The following is a 10,000-nucleotide window of genomic DNA, read 5'->3' as shown; positions in this document are numbered from 1 at the left end:
TTTATATAAATAGACATTCGTGCAGGTCGTTTGCGGGCACACATCTCATGGGCCAGAGTGTGGAACTTGATGGTTGTAGGGTTCGAACTCAGGTTCGGGATAGTGCTAATCTGGCAACACCGAGGAGCTGTGATACAGTAAAACAGATTGCCTGTGTAGGACTGCTATAATCTATATATCTATAAAAGTGAGAATGTGTGTGTGTGTGGATTATTACTCTCAACCTATATACTCAACAAATTTTTGATCTACAGACTTGAAATTTGGTATACAGGGTAATCAGGCAGGTGCAAAACGTTTTAATCGATTCTCATCCGGAAAAAAACGGGCTGCTAAGGGGTAAAAATTGAAAAATTGATACTTGGAGTCATCGAGTTTTTATTTCTTTGCCAACTGTTTTACGACTGCGCATGCATGAATCGTTAACATGGCAGCTTCCTTATGTTAAGAATAAGTAGGTTTGAAAACGTTTTTTAAAGAACGTGGCAAGTTGGCCTAATGGTTATTGAACTCGATTCACTGCCTTATGTTTTTGATTTTGAACCCAGGTCCAATATTTTTTTTTCTTACAAGAAGTGAACAGTTTTAAAAAAAAAACATAATACTCGCATGCACACGTCTCAGTTTCTTTCCGTTTTTTTTTTGTTTTTTTTTTACTTAATTGTTTTTGTTGTTGTTTTTTCTTTAAGGAATTGATCGTTACGTTAAATACCGGGCAACACCGGATACATCTGCTAGCATATATATATATATATATATATATATATATATATATATATATATATATATATATATATATCATGTATATTTAGGCAGCATGTTCTTGTTGAGGCAGATGTTATCAAAAACTACGGAGTTGTTTTTATTTTATTTTTTTCGAGGAAAAATAAGAAACAAAAATAGAAATTTAAAAGAAATAAAAGAGGAAATAAGTTTATCGGTAGAAAAAAGGTATAAGAAATTGTTCATCAACATACACAAAACACAGCTGAAACAATATTGTTAATCAAAGTGTGGCGAACAAAAGACCGGACGTGAAGGTAAATACATTTTAGTTTACCGGCAATTTGAGGAGTGGCAGTGAGTTTTGCGACAATTTACGGCTATTGGGAATAGGTTACGGACAGTCTTGGGTTTGCGGCGGTTGAGGACAGTTTTGCTTGCACCGCAGTTGTGACTTGAAACGTGGTCTTCGTAATGTATTAAGAAGGCCGAGTAACTAAATTCATGTAACATGCTGACGTAATCGAATTTGGTCTATTGACTCTTGTCGCGGGTCCTAGAAATAACCGGAAGCAGATTGACTACGTTTAATGACAAAACCGAAAGTAGATATATAATAACTTTCGGGGATTTAGCGGGGAAGCCAAAATATGAATAAAAGCAAAATTCAAATATATAACAAATGAATGTTACCAAAAAGCAAGATAAGTTACTTTTCTACCTACCTGGATAAGTTTTGTGTGTTTTAACGGAATCTAAGGCGTTTATTCGGTTCGAAAACGAACGTGTGTCGAGCTGCTAGGAGAAAAAAGCAATCAAGATGGCTAACGAAACACATCGTCTTCGGAGCGTCAAAAATAGTTCAAAATTCGACAAAAAAAAATACTGATAGACATCCATCCAATAAGTGTCAGAAAGTGTCCCAGTGAAAATTATTGGGTGTATTTCTATCAGTGTTTTGTTTATTATTTTGAATTTTAAACCATTTTTGATGCTCGAAGACAACGTGTTTCGTCGGCCATCTTGATTGCTTGTTTACCCTAGCTTAGCAGCTCGACACACGTTTTCGTCAGCCATTACATTTGGGTACATACAATTAAAAGCGAGGATTACTTGACGAGTAAATGTTACAAAATAAGAACAATAGTCTAAAGAGCTGAGTGTATTTTAATGTAACCGTGAAATTACTAGTTTAATTAAAATACAGGAAAGAGAAAGTGCTCGTTGTAATTTAGATATATAATAAGCTCGATAGGTAAATGTCCTAGAGCTAATTCAATATTAAGTAATGTGATTGATAATTTAAAATTTAAAAATCAAATTATAATTAAATTAAAAATGCGTTTCATAAGAAGGAACAACAACAAAATCAAAATCAATGATTTTGTTGTTCCTTCTTATGAAACGGATTTTTAATTTAATTATAATTTGATTTTTAAATTTTAAATTATCAATCACATTACTTAATATATATATATATATATATATATATATATATATATATATATATATATAAGAACTTTTTGCGAAAAGCAAAAGTCATTTTAAATAGAATGACAAATTTTAAATTATTTAAACAACTAATTAGCTAATCAATCCATTAATCAAACACAAAGAAGAATAAATAATGCAATTCTAAATTGTGGTATAAAAACTGCGTTAAAATTTGAAACACTAATTTCATAACTATTCTTTCAAAATCTATGGGTTAAGAATTTTTTGTTTGAATAAAGTCTGCTCAATAAATATTGTAATCCATTAAATTATTTTATTTCATAAATACTTTTTCCTATTTTTTATTCTTCTATCTTGTATATTGAGGTTATTATTATCTTGGTAGGTTCCAATTAAAAGATAATAATCATATTTTTATTTTAATCTCTCTCTCTCTCTCTCTCTCTCTCTCACACACACGCACACACACACACGCACACACACCCACACACACACACACACACACACACACATATATATATATATATATATATATATATATATATATATATATATATATATGGTTCTTTTTCCAGCGTCTTCGAAACCTAATTGATATATCCAGTAGCATCCAAAACATCCCTTATTTTTGGACGTTCCTATTTTGAAAATAAATAAATAATTGTTATTATTCTTTTTCTATCCTTTTCAAATGATTCAAATTTTAATATGTTATTATGGATGATAACGACTACCAGTTGTCAAAATTTCAGCTTTTCGCAGTTGTTATTTCTAACAATTAGGTTTTAAATTTTTGTCCCTTAGTTTTGGACGCTACCGTATATATATATATATATATATATATATATATAGTAGTCATCACTTATCAAGGCCCGGAAGCCATTCGGGGATAAAGGCGTGTACAGTAATTAATGGGATAATATCGTAGTAATCGTTAATAATAGAGATTTGATCAAGTGTCTTACTAAAGGCGGCGGTTTATCAGGAATTTGATTATGTTGGACTTGAAGACATCCAAATTGTAGTCAGATGGGACACAGGCAAACGGAAGAGGGTTCCACAGGCGTGCACTTCTAAGAAAGATTTGTTCATGGAATCTGCGTTTTGATTTAGGCACAGATAAAGAATGGGTAAAATTATTGACAGTGGTTTTAGCTAGACAAGTGTTTTTCGTGAAAGATTGGTGAGGGGAGACCAGAGTTGTGAGTTCAGACAAGCACTTGCCATGGAAATAGCGATAAAACAAAGAGAGGCTCGCAACGTCTCTCCTGTAAGAGAAAGGTTGCAGGGATGAGAAAAGGGCATCTCCCACTAAGCCACGAAGTCTATTTTGTACTCTGTCATGGAAGGATAGGCTGTTTTTAGCAGCTCCTGCTCAGATGTGGCAGCAGTACTCCATCCTTGGACGTACTTGGCTTTTATATAGATAGAGAATTGCATCAGCAGTGAGATATCTTCTGGAGCGGTAGAAGGATTCCACAATTTTTCCAGCGACCTAGGCAACAGACTTGATGTACGTGTTCAATTTCAGATCAGGAGTAAAGGTCAAACCCAGAAGCTTATCAAAACATAGAGCCTGCCCTAGACGAGAGCTATCCATTTCAATTCATGCCAGATGGGGATCAGAACGTTGATGATGTAAAGTTAGGAGCTTGGTTTTAGATGCATTAAAAGTAACCGCCCACCTCTTCCTCCATTGTACCACGCGCTCAAGATCAGCGGAGAGAGAATCAAAGAGAACTTTGTCATTTACGGCCTTTGATGTGTTGCCATAGATGGTCGTGTTATCAGCATAGATGTCAACAAATGATTTAAGTATGTGTTTTGGGAGATCATTGATGTAGATCAGGAAGAGAGTTGGGCTCAGGATGGACCCCTGAGAGACTCCAGCATTAATACTGTGTGCCTCTGATTTCTGCCCATCAATCACTACTCTTATGAGCCTATCAGAGAGAAATGATTTAATAACTGAGGAAGCATTTCCAGTTATACCGTAGCTGGAAATCTTGTGAAGTAGGCCCTTATGCCATACCTTATCAAAGGCCTTTGATATGTCAAGAGCAATTGCCTTAGAAAGGAAGTCTTTGTAAAGATCGCACAGAATCACTTGCTCGGTCGTAAAAGACGCTTAAATATGATATTTTGATCAATGCAGATCTCGTATTTATTATTAGATTATGTTGGACCCAATATATAGTGATGATTTAAAAAGCAAAAAAAAAAAAAAAAAAATGCGCCACCACCTATCAAAACCAAAACGTTTAGCTTACGGTTTACTTTTTTCTTTGACGTTAATGCCTGAGCTATGAAGACATGTTTGCTGCAAGGCTAAAAATTAAAACATGAACCAATAGCTATTACATTACGCATGCATATTCGTAATGCCTTCTGCATTTATCTGGCAAATTCCATTTCTTGAATTTTCACGCTTTTGCATTGATATTCCGCAACTAAAAATCAAATATAAAGTTTCGCATTGGTACGAATACACTATATATTAAGTATCCTGTCCATGTCTGTAGACCAAAAACTGACAAAGTAGTTTAGTAGGCAAAATTTTAAAACAAATATATATATATATACGCATACATAAATATACATTGAAAAAGGTTTGTGTATACTATAACCTTTTTACGCAAATATTACTCAAGTATAAATCATACAGAATATATATATATATATATATTATTTAGTTAGTTATTTACGAGCATAAAAGTATACATAAATAAATAAATACGTCCCATAAAAAATAAGGACGATTTATTCATCATTCAAACATGGTAGTGTGTGAATATATGATTAATTGTCAGTTTTAGTCATTTAGAACTGCTTAAAAGCTTCACTGCTCACTCATTTTTCGTCCAAATTTCACACACTTGTTACAGTTCATGGATCACCTTCGCAGCTATATTATGAAAGAATTCTTTTTATTTTCGTTCAGTAAAACAAAAGTTATGATGAATTTACTAGTGTTCAAGATCGCGAAAAAAAAAACAGAAGGAGGTGAGCGACGTGTTCTATGACTGGTTTCCATAGCAACTACGTCGCTTCAGCGACAACTGTTGCTATCAATTCACTGCTCTCGTGAACAGAGAAATAACAAGGGAAACAGAGATAATGAAAGAATGAAAAGAAAATAATTGTGGGTATTTTATTGAAAGCAGACGAGTGCCGTACGTTGTTATTACATATGTGTATGTTATGTTTATGGGGGCAAAAAATAAGACTGAAATTAAGCAAAGAACAAGTGAATTTACTGAAAGCCTGGAAAAATCATGGATTTCAATAGAAAAATGCGAGCATGGAAAAGTAAATGACTAATTGTTAAAACTGGAAAAGAAAAAGATAAGATATTCTAGTAAAAAATATAACGTAAAATATTGCAGCATTCATTCAGTTTATTACATTATATAATCGATTCTTAATGCTGCAATATTTTAAGTTTCTATTGTAATATATATATATATATACATATATATATATATATATATATATATATATATATATATATATATATATATATGAATAACAAAAGGAGCTTATAGCTTTTAAAAAGGCTAATGTAGTGGAAAAATATCGCTAAAAAAAACGCCAACAACAAATCTTACACGCCTGTTCTCTTCAGATCACCGATCAACGTTGAGTCTGGCCATTACCAGATGGGTGACTATTTAGCAAGGCTAGGTGTTGTGTGTACCGCGCCGAGTCGTAGAAATTTCGAGGTTGGTATCTGGGGGCGTATTCATTCACTGAGACTTTACTTTTTTCTTTGACGTTAATACCTGAGCTAAGAAGACATGTTTACTTCAAGGCTAAAAATTTAAACATGAACCAATAGCTATTACGTTACGTATGCATATTCGTAATGCCGTCGTTTTTTTATTATTATTTTTTATTAATTTTTACACTTTTGCACCGATTTTCCCCGGCTAAAACCCAAATATAAAGTTTCGCATCAGTTCGATCATCGGATGTTGACAACGATCAATTAAGAGCCTTAGTCGAAGCCAATCCACGCACAACTGTTCGATAACTTGCTTCTGAATTAGAAATACCGTATACGACGATTTCCAGCAACTTGAGAGAGATTAGAAAGACAAAAAAAAACTTGATAAATGGGTGCCTCACGAATTAAACAACAACTAAAAGAAACGCCGTTATGGTGTGCCATCTTCCCTTCTTTTACGCAACAAGAACGCCTCGTTTATCGACTTGCCTATGACTTGCGATGAAAAGTGGGTTCTTTAGGACAACCTGCGATGCTCAGCTCAGTGGTTAGACGTCGACTAAGCTCCACGACACGTCTCGAAGCCAAAGAAAGAAGGTAATGCTGACTGCTTGGTGGTTTGCGACTGGTCTCACGCATTAGAGATTTTTGAATGCAGGCAAAGCCTTTACGGCGGTAAAATACTGTCAACAAATGGATGAAATGCATCATAAACTTCAACAACAACAACAACAACAACCAACATTAGTCAAGAGAAAGTGCTAAATTCTCCACAACAATGCCCGAGCGAACGTTGCTAAACCGACCCTGCAGAAGTTGAACGAACGGGGCTACGAAACTCTGCCTCATTCGCCATACTCTCCAGACCTCTCACCTACCGACTACCACTTTTTCAAGCATCTCGACAAATTTCTGCGTGAGAAATGCTTCAAAAACTTAAGCGATATCAAAATCGCCTTCGACGACACCGGAACGAAAGATTTTTACGTTAGTGGCATGAATTCGCTCATTTTTGGCATAAATCCACTCGTTTTGCGATGAGGAAAAGTCTTTTGATTCTGATGGTGCTTATTTCGATCAATAAATTTTGGTTTCAGCTGAGATATGTTCAACTAACATTACGAGATAAAAACTGCAAGAACTTTCTTGACAACCTGATAGATACAACGATAAAAAAAAATTAATGAATTGCTTCTTACTCCGTCGCCACTTTCCTCAGCTTCGCTCTTTCTTTTTCCGTTCCTTCTGCTTCTCCTCTCCACTCCTCCTCCTCCACATCTTTCTTCTTCTTCTTCTTCTTCTTCTTCTTCTTCTTCTTCTTCTTCTTCCCGCTGCGTCGACTTCATTTAGGCGCGATTGCCTTGTCAAAAACATCATCAACATTTTCGATTCATTTCGGCTGTAAGTCATTAACTTCCACGTCATCACTTCTTCAGCAGCAACAACTCAAGAATAACGACTTTATTAACATCAACAAGAAGAAAATAACTAAAACTAATTCTGAACAGAAAATAGAAAACTAAAAGAACATTTATAAAAGTAAAAGAAAAAATATAGACATCACTTCCGGTTTATTAGTTTACCTTTGGGCAAACCACGACATTTCCTCGTCGATCGGAGTGGTTGTTGTATTTATTAAACACGTTCGCTTTGCCCGAACTCGAAATCTCAGCTAACTCCGAGAGGCTTCGCTTAATACTGAAATCAGAAATATAGCGTGTTGTTTTGTTGTTTGTTTATTAACATTTTTTTGTCTGTTCATGATTGTTTAACTTATATATATATATATATATATATATATATATATATATATATATATATATATATACACATATATATACATATATAATATAAATCTCTATCTCTTTCTCTCTCTCTCTCTCTCTCTCTCTCTATATATATATATATATATATATATATATATATATATATATATATATATTATATGGAAAAATGCGCGCATGAAAAGTAATATTCTTAAGATTTTATTAAACCTGGAAAAGTAAAGGACAAGAAATTCAACCTGGAAAAGTAAAGAACAAGATATTCTAATAAAGTAAAAAATAAGAATTTTTTAGACTTAAAATATTGCAGCTAAAAATAAAATTTGAATATTGATAAATATTTTATTTATTATTTACATATGTTGTTGTTTATTGTTGAGTTAGAAAGGGTGTCAGTCGCTGGATTGAACTTATTTCCCCCCTATTATTTGCATATATTTATGTAGTGAAAATTGTTTGAATAAAATTAATTCATTAGTTAGTTAGTTAATAGATGGAATTAATAATTTTATAATTTACATAAAAATTAATAATTTTATTATATCATAATTAGGATCATTTAATTCATTTTTTAGCTGCAATATTTTAAGTCTAAAAAATTCTTATTTTTTACTTTACTAGAATATCTTGTTCTTTACTTTTCCAGGTTGAATTTCTTGTCCTTTACTTTTCCAGGTTTAATAAAATCTTAAGAATATTACTTTTCATGCGCGCATTTTTCCATATAATCCATGATTTTTCCAGGCATTGCTATTGTATTAATATATAAATTTATAATATTTATTAATGATTGTCAAAAGAAATTAGCTCTCAAACACACATTTATGCAATATTTATCATTCAATCACAGTATTTCCGAGCCAGGCTCTACCGAGACTGCGGTTCATGAATTTGTGATCTGTATAGAGCGTAAACTAACAAAAAAGAAGATGGCACTCGGTGTCTTTTTAGATATTGTTGGAGCTTTTGACAACATACCCTTCAGTAGTATGTTCAAGTTGCTACGAGAACTCAATGTGCCACCAGTACTCATCCGATGGATTGAGTATATGGTGAGGCACAGAACAGTTCAAGTAGAACTACTGAGGGCAACTGTTAAAAGGGAAGTAGTTAAATGAACCCCCAAAGTGTGATTTTATCACCTTTACTATGGAACTGTATGCTGAATCCTCTTTTAAAGTTCGGTTTTTTAATTATTAAAAAAAAACGATACACGGGATTGAACCTAAAATCTTTCCACCAACCCCCGGTACTCTAACCGTTACGCTAACATGTCATATTGGCAAAATCGCAGTAAAAAATATTTATATACAAAAAAAGGTTATGCAAAATAAAAAAAAAGCGTTAGTCACTTATGTACTTACTCTCCTGTTTGTGAACCCACATATTTTGTTGTAACTTTTTTCTACTGAACCAATTTTCGAAATTTTTTTTTCAAAATGTAGCTAATGAGGTGTTCTATCCAACTATATAACCTGTTTGAAATTTGGTTGCGAACGGAATTAGTGGTGGGGGTTTGAATGTGTCTCGATTCATTCAATTTCGGACTTAAGCATATATTCAACCACTACCGTGGTTGAATGATATATATACATATATATATATATAAATAATATAAAACTGAATGTGTGTGTGTGTGTGTGGTCAGGAATAGGCTCCTGTGTGGTTAACTATTTAAAAAAAAACTGATTACATATAATGATAGAAGATGTATCGAGACACAGGAATGGGTATGTGTGATCTGGCAGAACGGCGGTTCATTAAAATTGTGGGGTCTGCGTTCGCGCCTGGTCCACAAAGTATGGAAATAAAACATTTAAAATTTTTAAAAAATCGTTTGCAAGTGTTTTTGATATAGATGCACATAAGAATACTTTGATAAGTATGTTTTAACTTAAATTGGGATGGTATAATAAAATTGTGGTGTCTGCGTTCGCGCCTGGCCTCCATAGAATGGAAATATGTCAGAAATTTTAGAAGGATTTTTTAATGTAGATCCACAGAATATTGTGATAAGTGTTTCAGTGTGAACAGGTATAGTATAATAAATTATGGGGTTTATCTATTTTATTTTTACTTTCCTCATATTTTGCTTTGGTTTTGATACCCCCACATTCGAAGCTATCTCTTTACACCCCTTTCTTTTAATAACCTAAACATAAATCAGAATCCATTTTCTGTATGCTGTTTTTAAACCCAGTCAATAAGGGGTACTTTTGCTAGTATGTATATATATATATATATATATATATATATTTATATATATATATATATTTACATATATGTGTGTGTGCGTGTATATATATATATA

Source organism: Euprymna scolopes, chromosome 2, assembly GCF_053919585.1.
Source record: "Euprymna scolopes isolate OS-2025 chromosome 2, ASM5391958v1, whole genome shotgun sequence".
Taxonomy (NCBI): domain Eukaryota; kingdom Metazoa; phylum Mollusca; class Cephalopoda; order Sepiida; family Sepiolidae; genus Euprymna; species Euprymna scolopes.
The sequence above is the reverse complement of the archived record's forward strand: the minus strand, read 5'-3'. Positions refer to the sequence as shown.